The 16,145-nt window shown below is 38.0% G+C and overlaps 1 long non-coding RNA gene across 1 annotated transcript; it reads left to right on the top strand.

The window, feature by feature from the left end:
• Positions 1-5,307: 5,307 nt before the first annotated feature.
• On the top strand, positions 5,308-14,677 carry LOC138705286 (uncharacterized). The gene is made up of 2 exons (XR_011333682.1): positions 5,308-6,018; positions 13,080-14,677. It is a non-coding gene; the product is annotated as an uncharacterized lncRNA (long non-coding RNA).
• Positions 14,678-16,145: the final 1,468 nt, after the last annotated feature.

Below are 16,145 nucleotides of genomic sequence, written 5' to 3'. Positions count from 1 at the left end.
AGTGATCAAAAAGAGGCTTACAACAAAACATGGACTCATTCAAGCACTGTCTGATATCTGGCTAAATGATGCTGATATTCAAAGGAAGTGTCAAATTTTGGTTTCCAGCATCCCTGACAAAATCAACGTGTTAATAAAGAACAAAGGAATGTTCACGAAATATTAGTAACTTCCAGACTCTATTTTCTGTTCATTATTTCTGAGCAAAATGCATTTTTGTTCATTATTTCTGCCGATAAATACAGCTTTGTTGCACATATAATTAATTTTGTCTAATAATTTGTCCACGTCTGTAAATTATAACTAAAATGCATTTTTTTTTATATATATATTTGCTATTGAAACAGTACTTAAAATCTTTTGCAATTACGCACATTCGTTACAAAAATCTTCGCTTTCGATCATTCTTTTCTGTAAAACCTTGTGGCAAAATGAAAATGAAAGAGAATGGAATGGGAGGAAATACAATTAAAGTGTACCCGATTGCGCATTCTTGCAAGTGAATTAGCAGTCGAGAGGAAGAAAGGTGTGAACTTCAAGGCGATTGGCCACTTGTCTCACTCCTTTTTTCACCGTTACATTGAAGGAACTTAGAGAACATTGGTGGGGAGAAGCCGAAAATGTACCTAATTTAATAGCTGAAACATGAGGGAGCATAAGGTCACAACCCGCAGCGCGACTAAACAGTAGCAGGACGGAGTCGTTTAGGATGTTGAAGCTCCAGTAGATCGCGTGATGAGAGAGGGGCGTTAATAGCTTCGCTAGACAAGGGCAAGATCATGTTTTAATGTGCAGTAGAATTTTAAAATGTTTTTTGAAAAAGATATTTGCAATGGAGAAATATATGTTAAGGAATGTTTTACTCTATTCTTGTAGATCATCATCATCAACTTCCGAGCTTGGGCTACTGGCCTGTTTTCTCCCAGTTGGAATATATGGCAGAACGTTAATGCAAAGCTGTCTTGATCTTTCTACATTTCTTCGAAGGTAAGTTTATCCCAAGACATCCAAAATAAGAAAACAGACTGTCATTTATGACGGAACCGAATACATTTCCGTGTAGGAGATTCACATCCATACAGAGTTTTAAAACGAGGCTGGACAGCAGTAAAAGACTGAGCTAGCTACAACACTTATGCAACGTTCTCCTCTTATGTCGATATCGTTTACTCAACTCGGCCAAGGTCACCAGCTGGGTGGGGTGTAAATAAAATTGTGTGAGAACCCTTTGCAATGGAGCAAGTAGCAAGTGTCTGTGATAACATACTTTGAGAGGTATATTCTATTTTTGGACAACTTTAATCGACTTATTCATTCATTCATTCATTCATTCATTCATTCATTCATTCATAGTTTCTTTAACCGAAGACAGGTATTTCACTAGAAAACTCAGCACTCTACAATTTTCCCTATTTTATACCTTCCTCTTAGTCTCCTCATATGAACCTTACTTACTTACTTATTTACTTACTGGCTTTTAAGGAACCCGGAGGTTCATAGCCGCCCTCACATAAGCCCGCCATCGGTCCCTGTCCTGAGCAAGATTAATCCAGTCTCTATCATCATATCCCACCTCCCTCAAATACATTTAAATATTATCTTCCCATCTACGTCTCGGCCTCCCCAAAGGTCTTCTTCCTTCCGGCCTCTCAACTAACACTCTATATGTATTTCTGGATTCGCCCATACGTGCTGCATGCCCTGCCCATCTCAAACGTCTGGATTTAATGCTTCTAATTATGTCAGGTGATGAATACAATGCGTGCAGCTCTGCGTTGTGTAACTTTCTCCATTCTCCTGTAACTTCATCCCTCTTAGCCCCAAATATTTTCCTAAGAACCTTATTCTCAAACACCCTTAACCTTTGTTCCTCTCTCAAAGTGAGAGTCCAAGTTTCACAGCCATGAAGAACAACCGGTAATATAGGACTGTTTTATAAATTCTAACTTTCAGATTTTTTGACAGCAGACTAGATGACAAAAGCATCTCAACAGAATAATAACAGGCATTTCCCATATTTAATCTGCGTTTAATTTCCCCACGAGTGTCATTTATATTTGTTACTGTTGCTCCAAGATATTTGAATTTTTCCACCTCTTCGAAGGATGAATTTCCAATTTTTATACATAGTTCCATTTCGTACAATATTCTGGTCACGAGACATAATCATATACAGTACTTTGTCTTTTCGGGATTTACTTCCAACCCTATCTCTTTACTTGCTTCAAGTAGAATTTCCGCGTTTTGCCTAATCGTCCGGGGCTAATTGTTAGGTTTTGTAACAAGCTGCTTTTTACGGTTATTGGTTGTTAGCCCTTCGTCCAACCCCCAAGCTGGAGGACCACCCCATATCAGCTGTCCACGAGTGCTTATTCAATATATATGTTTTAATGTCGCTTATCATCTGATATCTTCTTCTGCCCCGAACTTTTCTCTCCTTCACCATTCCTTCCAGTGCATCCTTCAGTAGGATATTTCTTCTCAGTCAGTGACCCAATCAATTCTTTTTTTTTTCTTCCTGATCAGGTTCAGCATCATCCTTCATCCACCCACCCCTGACGGCCTTATCTCTACCAGGTTAAATAAATAAATAGTACTACTACTACTATTACTACTACTACTACTACTACTACTATTACTACTACTACTACTACTACTACTACTACTACTACTACTACTACTACTACTACTACTATTACTACTACTACTACTACTACTATTACTACTACTACTACTACTATTACTACTACTACTACTACTACTATTACTACTACTACTATTACTACTACTACTACTACTACTACTACTACTACTACTACTATTACTACTACTACTACTACTACTACTACTACTATTACTACTACTACTACTACTACTATTACTACTACTACTACTACTACTACTATTACTACTACTACTACTACTACTATTACTACTACTACTACTACTACTATTACTACTACTACTACTACTACTACTACTACTACTATTACTACTACTACTACTACTACTACTACTATTACTACTACTACTACTACTACTACTACTACTATTACTACTACTACTACTACTACTACTATTACTACTACTACTACTACTATTACTACTACTACTACTACTACTACTACCACTACTACTACTATTACTACTACTACTACTACTACTACTACTATTACTACTACTACTACTACTACTACTACTACTACTACTATTACTACTACTACTACTACTACTACTACTACTATTACTACTACTACTACTACTACTACTACTATTACTACTACTACTACTACTACTACTACTATTACTACTATTACTACTACTACTACTACTACTACTACTACTATTACTACTACTACTACTACTACTACTACTATTACTACTACTACTACTACTACTATTACTACTACTACTACTACTACTACTACTACTATTACTACTACTACTACTACTATTACTACTACTACTACTACTACTACTACTATTACTACTACTACTACTACTACTACTACTACTATTACTACTACTACTACTATTACTACTACTACTACTACTACTACTACTACTACTACTACTACTACTACTATTTTACTACTACTACTACTACTACTACTACTATTACTACTACTACTACTACTACTACTACTACTACTACTACTACTATTACTACTACTACTATTACTACTACTACTATTACTACTACTACTACTACTACTACTATTACTACTACTACTACTACTACTACTATTACTACTACTACTACTATTACTACTACTACTACTACTACTACTACTACTATTACTACTACTACTACTACTACTACTACTACTACTACTACTACTTTCCAACACAGCTTCATTTCTTATTCTCTCTGTCCATTTCAAAAGCTCCATTATTTCCCACGTCCACATTTCAAATGTTTCTAGTCGTTTTACTGCATTTCATCGTAATATCCATTTTTCTGTCTCATACAATGCTACATTCCACAAAGCATTTCACTAGCCTCTTCTTTACTTTTTTATCCAGAGGTCCGCAGAAGATGCTCCTTTATCTATGAAACGCTTTCTTTGGCATTACTATCCTCCTTAATTGCACGTGAAGAATCCATTGCAAGAATGATGGATGTCATTTGGAATACATTTTGCAGGAGACGCAATTGAAAGTTTAAAATGCTTAGCGCTCAAAGCTTAACTGTGATTTTCCGATCATTACTGGACAATGACGATCAGTGTTAATACCATATAACTCTCTATGTACATTCTATATGTCTTAAGCTATGCATTGACAGTCTTGGTTCATTTTCGACTAGAAAGTGACATCCATCATTCTTGCAGTGGATTCTTCATGTGTTACACATTATATGGACGGCATTACGAAATTTTTGTACATATAACATTTCTTCATTTTTGCTACTTTTCTACTTGCTATTCTAATGTGAATAATTTGAAATCTATTTACACTGAGTATTTTGTTTGCTACATTCTAGACGTATATTATTCTGGTACCTCTACATTTAATGTCCACAGGATCCTCCTAATAAAATTTTATAGGACATAAAACATCTAAATGTGTCATAAACTCCTATAAATGCTCAAAAAACTATGTTTGTGTCTAAAAGGCGCCGTTTTAGTATTTTGCGTGTGTTTAAAATAAAAATACCGGTACTGAAAATGCAAATATGCTTAAAAAAACTAGAAGAATGCTATTTTAAATGTAAATATATATATATATATATATATATATATATATATATATATATATATATTACACACAAACACTGGTCTGGCAAGTTCGTGTCATATTGGTCTTACAAAGGAAGGGAAGAAAATTTTACCTACTGTAATTTCCTGGGACTGAAGTACGTTTGAAAAGTCCATCCTAGCATAAAAGGAGTGGTAGGTTGTTCGGGTTAGGCGAGGACTTATAAATTAGTTTTCGTGCCAATGCATCCCCGTTATGCGAAATGAAACTGACCAATCACTAGTCTCATAATTTGAATCTTCATTTCAGGAGCACTATTTGTCAGCGCCAGTATTTTGTACATAAACTCCACCTAAACTGGATTATTAACTAAAATTAAAATTTATAATCGTTAATTTTATAAATACTTTTTAAATTCCTAAATGGATTATATAATGTCCTTAATCTCTCCTAAGTAGAATACGTTCCCTAGTAATAACTAATGTGGAGAACCTCGTAGGTAGGTTTACCTTGTACTCTACTGCGAACTACCCCACACCCCTCACCGGCGCCGGCATCGGCCTGGTATACCGCTGTGATGCTCGAACCCAGGTATACCTGCAATTACCCAGGTACACCTGTAATTAAGCTGACCTGTATTAGTATTGATCACCTGGCCTTAAGCGTGGGCCTCTGGCCTTGCAGTTCGTTTAAGGATTATCCTTGATGTTAACCCACCTTGAACCTGACACTTAAAATTTGTAACATTAGAAAGTAAGAGAAGATTGCAGTATTGTATAGTTAACTTGTATTCTTTTTATTTGTAATTTATTTAGTTTATTGGCATTACGTGACTTTTGTACTTTGATATTACAAAGGAAGAAGCGCACCTATATCCTGTTTGTCATAAGAAATTACTGTATTTTTGCTCTTTTATGTAAAGTCACTATACCACAACTCATCCTGTTTACAGGATATCTTGTCATGACCTTATAAGGGATCGATGATATTTCAATGGTGAACAACCAATTGTAAAGCTATCTTCTTTCTGAAGTTCCAACCCCAAGCTAGAATCTTAACCAATCAGACGTTGTTATTTCGGGCGTATCCCTTTTTATAATTACTATAAAACCCCATGAATCTGGCTCATCACTCTCAATCGGCGGTACTTGGAAGAGACTACATTACGCTACTCCAGAGCCAGGAGGAGGGTGCAGACTATAGCTCAGAAGGTTCTCCAACGCCACGAATATTCTAAGTCCGAATATTCCCTTCACCACTTAGACGAATTCAGAGCTTGGCTACAAGAACGGGAGATGGCAATTCTACAACTTATATGTAAGTGGAAATTGTCCGTACTTGCTTAGCCAGATTCAGACTTTCTTTAAGGAAGGAACTTACGAAAGAAGTTAGCAACTTTTTCACTATACTAATGTAGAATTCTTTCAAATTATGTTTTATTATATTATATTCAGCATTATGTTTATTTTATTGTGTTTACTTATTATTGCAAGCGTGAAGCTGCAATTTGTGTGTTGAATAACCAACTCCTTTAAAATCTGTTCTTTTCCCGCTCCTTGGGATCCTCAGCAGTGATTATAGGATTGATAATTCGTTCACCTGGACTACCTTATCATCCCCTACTTATCCGATTCCCGGGGGCACGACATTTGGTAGCAGCGGTGTCAGATTTTAACAGGGGGTGGTTTATGTGTTTATTTTATTTATGTTTTATTTGTGTTTTTGAATTTTTATTAGTTGTTGTTTTGAATTTATTATCTAATGTGGTTGCATTGATTTAATTTTGTATGGCTTGTTTTCAATGTTGTTCGGGTGTATCCGAAGGTGATACAGAATTTACCGTCCTTTTTGTACATGTAATTGGGGTATCGCATCCTTTAGCTTTGGAAGGATCAAGCAATTACGCCCAAAGTTTAGTTGAGACATTTTTTTTAGAAAACATACTAATATTAATACGAATTTAATTCAAGAGCATCGTATGAAATTTGTTGCTTTGAAGGCAGGATCTCGCCTTGATATTGCCTTTGCAGGTAGACCGTTTAAAACTTTTAAGACACCAGCGTTAAAAACATACCGTTACGAACATTCGCAAGGGTTAGAGGTAATTTTCGAAGTAGACATACGACTAGTTATACGCTACGTACCACCAGAATTCGACTACCCTATTTTGGAAATCGAACGTACGGACTATCTTCCCCAGTATTGCCAGAGTGGTGAGTTTAGCGACGAATTGATAGCAGGATCGAGGGTGTCAATGCGCACATAAGCTGGTTGGGAGGAATTGAGTCAGCATAATAGCTCAAACCCCACCAACAAGCGTAGGTACACAGACCACGTAACTGTTGAACAGATGACCAGTAGACAGCAGCGTTGAATCCATACTTGACGAGTGGGAAGGTATCCATTAAATAACTAGTGTAATCAAATACCAACAAGATGCCGCAAGGAAACGATCCACCTGCATTAATTTCCAAAGACTTAAGCGTAACCAAATTAGTAGAGCCATGGAAAGGGGACTCGTATAGTATACCAGTTACCAGTTTCTTTGACCAAATTGAAAGAATTACCACCATGGGACGACTTACAGATAAAGATGCAGTTCAGATTGCCATATTGAAATTGCGAGGCACAGCGAGAACATATTATGACACCACACCTGAATTACAAGCAGTAGATATTTCTTTTAAAGACTTCAAGGAAAATTTTATTGCTAGATTTAAAGATAAGAGATCGATGCAATATCACTACTTAAAATTACAAAATGCCATGCAAGAAAAGCACGAATCACCAGAAGAATTTTGCGACAGAGTGCGAAGACTAAGCTTAAAGACAATAGTGCATGATCAGGATGCCAATACTAGAGAGATTTTGAAGCAGGAAGCAGATAGGCGATTAGTTGCCGCATTCATACATGGTTTACGTGGAACTGTTGGCCGAGAAGTTAGATTTCAGGCACCCACTACAATTGATAATGCGCTACGAATAGCGAATCAAGTGTATCAAACGGAAAAGGATGAAGGTGCATCCGTTTTGAAGGAGCAAAAAGATAAGAAATTGTTTATGGTTCAAGCCCAAGCAGGGAACAGACAACAAAATTCGGGTAATTATCAAGCATGGAGCAACAACCGCAGATATGAGCCGAATTTCAACAGGGGATTCGCTCGCGGTCGAGATGTACGACCCGGGGGAAATTATACTAGGGGACGGTATAACGGGTCAAGGGGGCGAGGGTTAGCTCCGGGACGTGGAAATTCAAATAGTAACCGATCGAGCATCCAATGTTACAACTGTGGGATTATGGGTCACTATCAACGGGACTGTAGGAAGGGATCAGAGGGGCATCCGCGACAGTACCCAAACGGGATAGGTCCTACGAAGAAAACCCCGTCGTAGGAGCCGAATTACAGTCACACTCAGTTCTGGTAGCGCCGTCTGCTTTAAACGAGGTAGTTAGCGAGCCTCGGGTAGACTTAGAAATAGAGGGGAAAATTTGGGAATTCGTTGTGGATACCGGCGCCACAGTATCATTAATTAAACCCACAGTAAGCTCAGCGCTAATTACAGAATCTGATGTAGTGATCAGGGGTGCAAACGGGCAAAAGGTAAAAACATTTGGAACCCAGACGGTCAAATTCCTTATGGGAAGTGAGCAATTTGAATTTAAATTTGTGATAAGCGACATACGAATCAGCGCCGCAGGCATCATAGGGATGGATTTTTTGCGCTATGTTGGTGCGCGTATAGACGTCCAGTCGAACTCCTTGGTAATAGGCAGGCAAACTGTGACATTGATCAACACTGATCTACAATCGTGCAATGTCGCATCAGTGTCTGGAAAATCGGGTTCTGTGTCTGCAATGGCCTCGCAGTCATCGACTCACGATCAGCTTGACTGGAGCGGACCTATCTTGCTAGCCGAGTCCGTTGTCTTACCACCACATACAGTAAAAATAGTCCGAGGTAAGGTTATGGGACGCCATAATCTTAGTTGTAACCCAAAGACCTCTCAAGTGCTATTGGTAGAACCAACCAGTGATCAGGATGGGCTACCTGGAATTCATGTAGCACGCAGCATTAGTCAACTTGGTAATTTTAGGACAATTGTCAATGATGCTCGGGGACATAGTTCCCTTGTGGATGATCACGGATCGGGATACGTTCGAAAAGTCTCCATGAATGGCCAGAAAAATTGTGATCGTAATAAAAGTAATAATTGTGTTCCTCATTGTAATGCAAGTGGCCAAGAAAATTTCCCTACCAACATAAAAGGTCTTTCCCAAAGCAAAAACCCCTCACCGGATGAATTAGTCGGTTCGGACGAACAATCCCTTATGATACTGTCTGTGAATGGTGCGGCAGAGTCGGCGTTTGCAACTGGAAAGTTGGACGACCGACCGGTGCTGAATAAGGAGACTATAATTCCCGTGAATAGTCAAGGTCAAGTTAGGCAGATAAATAATTGTGAACACCAGTTGTGTGAAAGTTCAACATTTGATGATAATGGTGAGGTTTTATTTTGCTCACGATCGTCAGAACAGGGGGTGAATGTAGGGTTGAATAGAGAACTAAAATTAGAGGAAAAATTAGTTATGGAAAACGCACCACATGAAGCTGTTAATGTATTAAAGTGTGAGAAAATTTTAGGTTACGTACCTATTCAAATTGTTAATTTTTCGCCCGAACCTGTGAGTTTAGTCAAACACCGTGTTATAGGAGAAGCTAGTGTAGCAAACCTAGGTGTTGATCAAGAATCAGAAATCGCTAATGAGATGAATAACAGTAATAGGACCGTGAATATGATTGACCGGGAAACAAAGCGAACATGGAACACAAATCGACGTAGGGCTAAAGACAATTATGTACCAGAATTATGGGAATTTGAGAAATTTTTAGATGAAAAATTAGGGCACTTACAGGGCAAAGATAGGAGACTTATGATAGCCGTCTTACGAAAGTATAAGCATTTGTTTTACGTCGAAGGAAGTCCAGAAATAGGCTGTGCTAGTGAAGTGAAGCATTCCATAAATACCGGAGATGCTTTACCAGTGAAGAAGAATCCTTATAGAATTCCCCACGCGTTAAAATCGGTGGTGGAAGAACAAATTAATGACATGTTAGATAAGAAAATTATTGAACCCAGTACTTCACCATGGGCAAGTCCTATTGTACTTGTACCCAAGAAATCTCAAGATGGAACTGTAAAGCACAGATTGTGTATTGATTATCGGGGATTAAATGCCGTTACAAAGTCAGATGCTTATCCCCTCCCTAACATTGTAGAGACGTTAGATTCTCTAGGGAAATGCAAAGTATTTTCTGTATTGGATCTGGCTTCTGGTTACTTGCAAATACCAATTGATGAAAAAGACAAAGAGAAAACTGCTTTTACGTGTCACATGGGACACTATCAGTATAATAGAATGCCTTTCGGCTTGCAGAATGCTCCCAGCACGTTTATGAGATGTATTGATTTCCTATTAATGGGCCTGAAAGGGACCATTTGTTTGGCTTATCTTGATGATATCTTGATAATGAGTGAAGATATCGCCACTCATGTGAAGAATTTAGAAAAGGTGTTTGTAAAATTGCAAGAAATTAATTTCAAAATTCAGCCATCTAAGTGTACTTTTGCAACGGATCAGGTTGAGTACCTAGGTCATATTGTATCGCGAGAAGGTGTGAAGCCCGATCCACAGAAAATCAAAGCCATTCGGGACTATCCGCAACCAAGATCAGTTAGAGATATTCGTTCTTCTGTAGGCTTAGCATCCTATTATCGACGACACATCCCTAATTTTGCCGCTATTGCTAAACCTTTAACAATGTTAACTAGGAAAGATGTTGAATTTAAATGGGGGACTAGTCAGGAAGAAGCCTTCCGAGAACTAAAGGCAAAATTAAGTACAGAACCATTGTTGAGTTATCCTGATTTTTCATTACCGTTCATTGTAACTACAGACGCATCACAGGAAGCCGTAGGCGCTGTCCTATCACAGAAAATAAATGGAGAAGAGAAACCAGTTGCTTATTGCAGCAGACAGTTGAATGCCGCTGAAAGAAATTATAGCTGCACTGAAAGGGAACTTCTTGCAGTCATTTTTGCTACGAAGCAATTCAGATGTTATCTGTACGGGAGAAAATTTACTCTCCACACAGATCACGCAGCCCTCAGATGGTTACTTAACTTAAAAGATCCGAGTTCGAGGCTCACTAGATGGAGTCTACGACTAGCGGAGTTTGATTATGAAGTGATTCACAAACCAGGCAAAAAGTTACCTCATGCAGACGCCTTAAGCCGACATGTTGGTATTGTGACCTCAGACTCAGAATTTAATTTAACCGAAGAATTGATTTTGTCAGAACAGTTAGCCGATGATCAGCTGATTAGGTTAATTGAATTTGATGACTTCCATAAAGATAATAATGGGTTATTGTGTAGGCATTCCCCTGCACACGGGATACAAGTTGTCATTCCGCGTTCGCTAATAGCAACAGTGATAAAGCATTATCACGATAATACTTTTATGGCTCATCAAGGTACCAAGAGGACTATTGCAGCCATAAAACTTAAGTATTGGTGGCCGACCATGAGTAGTGACATTCAAGAGTATATAGGCTCATGTGATAAGTGTGCTAAACGGAAAATTGGAAAATCTCAAAGAGCACCATTAGGAGATGCGGTAGCAGCCGACGATTTCATGGATACTGTATCGCTGGACATTGTCGGACCTTTACCTACTACAGAATCTGGGAATAAATACTTATTAACTTTTGTTGATCATTTCACCAGATTTTGTGAGGCTATCCCTATTCCGGACCAAAGTGCAGAGACAGTCGCAAAAGAATTTGTGACCAAAATTATAGCACAATGGGGGACACCCAATCGCTTGTTGACTGATCAGGGAACCCAATTCACTTCAAAATTATTTTCTGAAACATGTAGATTATTGATGATTAAGAAAATTCAGACTACCTCGTACCATCCACAAAGTAATGGAGTATGCGAGAGGATGCATAAATTATTAGTTGATATGTTATCACATTATGTTCATAAAGATGGGAAGAATTGGGATAAATTTGTACCCTATGCTATTATGGCGTATAGAGCCACACCACATACAGTAACTACGTTTAGCCCATATTATTTAGTTTTTGGCCGACATATGAAGTTACCCATTGAAGATCGCTTCATTCAAGTAAAACGAAATTTGGGAAGAAAACAAAATTCTTATGATTCCTATGAGGCACATGTGAAACTATTAGCAGATAGAATTCGAGTTGCATCTCAAGTAGTGCGACAACAATCCAAAAGGGGTCATGAACAGTCCAAAGCTCACTATGACAAGCGAGCAAGGGAGCGCGAATTTAATGCAGGAGACATAGTATATCTCTATGACCCCGTAGCTTCCAGAAGTAAAGCTAAGAAATTCGCATATCATTGGACTGGACCATTTGAGATAATTGAGAAATTATCTAACCTGGTTTACACCGTCAAAATTAGTGAAGAGAAATGTATAAACGTTCACATAAATAGACTTAAGGAATGCAATAGCAGACATATGTCAAGTAATGATGCTACGGTAATAATAAGCCCGCCTAGCATAACGAGTGAAGAAAGAAATGAGGAAACCCCAGAACAAAATATGGAGCCCGCTAATGATGAATTATCAGAGACAGCCATGAAGAAGCAAAAGGCAGTAAATAAACGTTGTGACGATAGTGATAAAGATTGGGAGCCGGGGACCTCTGTTAGACGTCAAAATAAGGATAAAGAAACTATTACTAGCCCATATAAATTACGCGATCGAGGAAATCAGCCTAGAAAGTATACTTTTGATTCAGATGAGGAAATTGATGATGTACAAGATGATAATGGTGAAACCAATGTAGCAAATAGTGAATTAAATAATGAACCGAGTCACGATCAGGTAGATATTACCGAGGAAGTTAATATAGTGCCGTTTAATAATGCAGCATTGCAATATCCCTTACGTAATAGGTTACGACGCATATGTGAGGATGTAACGGAGTAGAGCACATTTTGGAGTTGTGTATGACGTAACATTCCATGCATGATGTAGTTGGGACTATCGTGCTGGCCGGTAGAGTTCGCCTGAATAATACTCAGCCGCAGCATCGAGCCAAATTATTTTTGAAATTTAATTTTAAATTTTATATGTCCATTTCTACGATTGATATTAACCTATCGAAATTTGTTACTTTTGCTCTAACTCCATGTAATAAGAATGTTATAGGAAACGCGCTTAGGCCCCTATAACCGTAAAGAGTTCTGAATACTCGGTTAGGATTTAAATAAATATAGTATATCTATATTTTAGGTATAAGTAAGTACAGTAGCTTGTATTTTGTTTTCACAGTGCTTGCCGTTTGTTTTACAAGGACACTTACGAAGGACTCAAGACAACCAGACGCAGACTTGGCCTTAGACAAGGGGGCAGTGTTTTTGAAAGATCGAGACGTCCTTCTGACAGGCGACAAGTGGACCATAGTCGTAAACATTAACTTAGAGGTATACCGTAATCTAATTGTACGAATCCGGGAAATATTAGAAGAAGCTAGACAAGAGATTCCTAGAATAATGTTCGGACGATTGACTGTGCTATGGACCGAACTAGACAGAGTTGGGGACATAGTAGATAACCTAGCAGATGAACTACTAGATATAACAAAACTTTTACCAGAACCAGATACAAGTTTTCAATTACAGGTATCCTCAGTACAAGATCAAAATCGGACACGACGAGGACTTATAGATGTGGTAGGCTATACATTAAAGTATCTATTCGGAACTATGGATTCTCGGGACTTACATAATATTAACCATGTAATAGATCAGTTGCAGGGATTTCAACAAAAGATATTACACGTAGAAGAACACCAATTAACTTGGATTAAAACGTTAGACCAAGAAACCCATTTGAATGCTCAAAACACTATCAAATTAGCAGAAGTATTAAGAGACTCTATTTCAAACTTTTCAATAGGATTAAGTAGAGTACAGACAGATGTACGCGACGTCCAACAATTAATTAAGAAACAGACTACTTATAGTGCTATGATTCGAGAAGTAGAAATGGCAGTATTTGAAATAAAAACTTGTCTTGCACAGACATTAACCGCGTTGGATATGACATCTTTAGGCAAATTATCCACGTCATTAATCCGACCCCATAACTTATCAGATATTTTACAACAAGTTTCATTAAAATTGACCTCAGGGACATCTATGATAACTACGACTACCGTTGAGGATATGTATATTTACTACGATTTAGCCACAGTACATGCAGCAGCCACATCAGATAGTATTAGACTATTCATTGATATTCCATTAAAAGCAGCAGATCGTCATTTTGAATTATATCGATTACATCCCTTGCCTTTCTTCCATAAAACTCTCCAAAAACATATGGTTATTGACATACAAGAAACATATCTGGCTGTATCAGAGGACCGACAATTTTTCACAACCTTTTCTGATGTTATGCTAAGTAAGTGTATAAAGAGTTATTTCACCATCTGCCCTTCCGATTATACATTGTATAGGCAAAACCAGCCCAGCTGTGCTATAGCCTTGTTTCTTGGTAAGGCAGAAGCCATAAGAGAACATTGTAGCAGGTTGATTTTGAATCACCCATTTCCAGCTGTGTGGATACGTTCACCAGATCACCGGTTCTGGGTCTATAGTCTGTATCAACCCACAGAGGTAACACTACGTTGTTATACCCCTGGCTTTGAGTATACAGCTTCCGAAAACAAAGTCATGAACTTAAAGTTGGAGAACACCGGTATAATTAGTAACAGCTCTACCTGCTACATCCATTCTGAATCATTTAAATTATTTCCACATTCTTCAGGAAGAAGCGAATTTAACCTACGCACTAATTTGCATATAGTATTGCCGGACATCAAAGACTTGCTAAATAGTGACGAAGAAAATGTACTAATTAATAAATTACCACAAGCTATGTCAGATGAGGCAATAATGACATTGAATACAGTGATAGCAAAAAGTGAAGCTGTTCAATCGAGACAAAATTTCGACGTATCAGGTCTTACTTCAGAATTAAAAAGTAAGCCTAATAGCTCCGAAAAAGCAACAGTAAATGTGTTTTTAATTACTGTAGTGGCTTTAATGACATTGACATTATTGGTTGTAGTATTTAAACGGAAGTTATTGAGTTGCTTCCAGCACGCACGCCAGCGTTACTCAGTTCTCACAGATCCAAGGCCGACACCACGTGCTCGACGTCAGGCGCAACGGAACGAGGTAGCAATGAACCTCGACGAGCTAAACGAAGAGGAAGTAACAACATCGGATCCGGACCCGAAGGAGCAACAGGCCGCTTCGAACCGGGGATCCGCCCAATTGTTTGTACGCCACTAACGTCCGTCAACAAGTACAAGATAAAGAAGTCAGATATGTAAAGCAAGTTGCCTGAAGACATTTTGTATAAGTATAATTAGTTTATTTCACAGAGGAAGTGGTGATATGACGACTACTAAAGACATTTTAATAATTAACAGTCTGACCACATCCTGTTGAAACTTGGGAACCTAATGATAATTCCCAGGCTTTTGATGTTTACTAAGATTATCATTTGAGTTTTGTATGTTTTATTGTAACCATTTTCTTAAAATGTTTGTTTGAGTATACCCAAACATTTTGAAAGGTGAGAGTAATGTGATGCTCGAACCCAGGTATACCTGCAATTACCCAGGTACACCTGTAATTAAGCTGACCTGTATTAGTATTGATCACCTGGCCTTAAGCGTGGGCCTCTGGCCTTGCAGTTCGTTTAAGGATTATCCTTGATGTTAACCCACCTTGAACCTGACACTTAAAATTTGTAACATTAGAAAGTAAGAGAAGATTGCAGTATTGTATAGTTAACTTGTATTCTTTTTATTTGTAATTTATTTAGTTTATTGGCATTACGTGACTTTTGTACTTTGATATTACAAAGGAAGAAGCGCACCTATATCCTGTTTGTCATAAGAAATTACTGTATTTTTGCTCTTTTATGTAAAGTCACTATACCACAACTCATCCTGTTTACAGGATATCTTGTCATGACCTTATAAGGGATCGATGATATTTCAATGGTGAACAACCAATTGTAAAGCTATCTTCTTTCTGAAGTTCCAACCCCAAGCTAGAATCTTAACCAATCAGACGTTGTTATTTCGGGCGTATCCCTTTTTATAATTACTATAAAACCCCATGAATCTGGCTCATCACTCTCAATCGGCGGTACTTGGAAGAGACTACATTACGCTACTCCAGAGCCAGGAGGAGGGTGCAGACTATAGCTCAGAAGGTTCTCCAACGCCACGAATATTCTAAGTCCGAATATTCCCTTCACCACTTAGACGAATTCAGAGCTTGGCTACAAGAACGGGAGATGGCAATTCTACAACTT

This window comes from Periplaneta americana, chromosome 8 (assembly GCF_040183065.1).
Source record: "Periplaneta americana isolate PAMFEO1 chromosome 8, P.americana_PAMFEO1_priV1, whole genome shotgun sequence".
NCBI classification, from domain to species: domain Eukaryota; kingdom Metazoa; phylum Arthropoda; class Insecta; order Blattodea; family Blattidae; genus Periplaneta; species Periplaneta americana.
The sequence above is the reverse complement of the archived record's forward strand: the minus strand, read 5'-3'. Positions and strand labels throughout refer to the sequence as shown.